This window comes from Octopus bimaculoides, chromosome 24 (assembly GCF_001194135.2).
Source record: "Octopus bimaculoides isolate UCB-OBI-ISO-001 chromosome 24, ASM119413v2, whole genome shotgun sequence".
In the NCBI taxonomy this organism is placed as follows: domain Eukaryota; kingdom Metazoa; phylum Mollusca; class Cephalopoda; order Octopoda; family Octopodidae; genus Octopus; species Octopus bimaculoides.
In genome coordinates, this window is record NC_069004.1 from 2,649,030 (window position 1) to 2,651,670 (window position 2,641).

At 40.3% G+C, this 2,641-nt stretch overlaps 1 long non-coding RNA gene across 1 annotated transcript in view; it reads right to left on the reverse strand.

Moving 5' to 3' along the window:
• Positions 1–165: 165 nt before the first annotated feature.
• The window catches only part of LOC106868771 (uncharacterized), a 9,100-nt gene continuing 6,624 nt past the window's right edge, over positions 166–2,641 (reverse strand). Inside the window, exon 3 of the long non-coding RNA XR_001409329.2 lies at positions 166–456. This is a non-coding gene — a long non-coding RNA (uncharacterized LOC106868771). The remainder of the gene's footprint in view (positions 457–2,641) is intronic.

Genomic DNA, 2,641 nt, shown 5'->3' on the forward strand with positions numbered 1-2,641 from the left:
GTGCGTTTACGTCACCGTAACGTAGCGGTTCGACAAGAAACCGATAAAGTAAGTATCAGGCTTTAAAAAAATAAGTACTGGGAACGATACATACGGCTAAAATTTCAAAGCGGTACCCCAGTATGGCCGCAATCAAATGACAGAAACAAATAAAAATGAGGGGGCAAAAAGATAAAAGCCAATGACAAATATGTACAACTCACCTCGAGGGAAAAGGCTACATCCATCCAGTCCTGAAGCAAAACGTCTCCTTTACGTATTTCTCATGCAAAAGCGAAATGCATTATTTCGCATCATTTGGCATCATTTGGTACCATTTGGTACCATTTGAAATAATTTAGAAATCGACGAAGACTGTGCAAATTATCTTCAGACACCAACCATTATTTGTAGCTGCGAGAGGATAATCTCTTTAGACGATCTTTCCATGAGGCGTCGTGTGGTTACCAGAACGATCTGGAATAAAATAAATGTAATATCAACTGAGGAAGACGAGCATATTGAGATCGATACGTCAAATTGGTATTGGTGAATATGTGAATAGGGAAATGAAAACAACAACCAGCTGTGTTGACTAAAATGTTGATGACATCAGATACAACAGTTTTATTTACCCCACTCTCACGCTCTCTCTTTTTCCGTCTGTCTTTCTATCCCCTGATCTCCCTCTCACTCCTTCCCTCTTTCCAGCCACTCTCTCTCTCTCTCTCTCTCTCTCTCTCTCTCTCTCCCTTTGTCTCTCTCTTGCCCCCCACCCCAGTTCCCTCATAACTCGGTGACCTCATGTTCTATATTCCCGTTCTACGATCGCTAAAGTATTTTACTGTCGTTCTCTCGTAGCAACCTAGGTTCCAGGTTGCATGGCTGTTTAAACGTTTTCTAATTAAACATCTAAGTCACCCGACTTCTCGTGACAAATAGCAACAAAAACACACACACGCACGCACACACATACACATTAATACGCACATACACACTCACAAACACACTCTACCAAGTAAACACGAGACGAAGAACGATGTAATTCGACGGATCGCCATTTTATGCCTGATTTTAGAAGGAGACAAATAATTAGATAGATTTTGCATCTATACCTATTATCGGATTTTGTTAGGGCCCCGCTTATGGTAAAGATGTGGATGGGGAAAATGTTGGTAGAGGGTGGTGTGCTAGCACCCTCTCCCCTTACTGTTTTACAAAATAAACAACAACACAAATAACTACGCAGAGGCAGCCACGGTTGGAACAAGAACAAGAACAACAAGCATTATTAAAAGTGAAAAGAAGCATGGTCCTTCCTCACCCAAGTGACCTTATCTTATCGCCCACCACTTGTCATGCGCTCATAAATTAGTTTGATAATTGAGCTCTGATTGACAGTATGCAAATGAGTTTATAACTGGGGTCCGGAACTCTCGTGGGAAAAAAATTTCGCGAGCTGCTCCACATCCGTCTACCAATGTGATGGTGTCCAGCTTGCTCTTCCGTGCACCTTGTGTTGGTCATTGAACTCATTCGGTATTTTAGGTCCCGACATCCACACTGTCGGGCTGCTTCTGCTGCTGCTTCTGCTGCTGCTGCTTCTGCTGCTGCTGGACGTATGACTTGTGGTCGATGTGGAATTGTAGTAGGTCCCTCACATGCGTCAAGAGCTACATGAACGTTGTCGGCGTTGGGGGAGACCAAACTTGTGATGTTTCTAAGAGTGAAACGAGTTTAAGAAGTGATCTTATCAGTCACGAGTTGACCTCTACCCTGATGACAACAACAACAGCAACAACAACAACAGAAGTTGCAGCAACAACAAGAATAATACGCCAATTATACATGTATAGTTGCTGCCATGTTCGAAAGATTACCCAAACCCAAAATAAACCGCATTTCTCTGAAAGATAAATGATATCCTTCTGTAGAATAGATTAAATGACTTGTTTTGAAGAATATCATAAGCTAGAAATAACAACATGTGTGTTGAAATCTCAATAATTAAAGCGAAGCCGTTTTAAATTAAATAAAACCGCAACATGAAAAGTATAGCAAAGAAAACAGGAGAAGATGGAGGGACAAGTTTCTAAGTCGTTGTTTAACCTGCTAGAAATAGCAGCCACACATCCCGCACATTACACTTTCTTGGCTGATTTTAAACAAAAGCGTGGATGAGGGAGAGAGGGGAAAAATTAGGTTGTCGGATGAAATTCGTTCGTTTTGTATTTTTTTTTGTTTTTCTTTTCTTCATTTATTTTAATTCTTTCTCATGCTATATGAATTAATGCGATCATCAATGTAGTATTCTGTTATTCTGCTATTCTTTTGTTTGTATTCTTTTGTTTCCGTCTACCAAATCCACTCACAAGGCTTTGGGCAGCCCGAGGCTATATTAGAAGACACTTGCCCAAGGTGCCACGCATTGGGACTGAACCAGGAACCATTTGGTTGGTAAGCACACTACTTACCACACAGCCACTACTGCGCTTATGAGCTTGTTTTGTTTTATTTTTGTTGTGTTTTTTGTAGCTTTATTCTTCCTCTACAAATTTTAATCATCGTTTTTGAAATTAGAATTAGTCTTAAACCTTTTCCGACTTACGACGGTGGAATGTTAAGTACAGACAAAGACAAAAAAAAAAAAACAAAAAAAAAA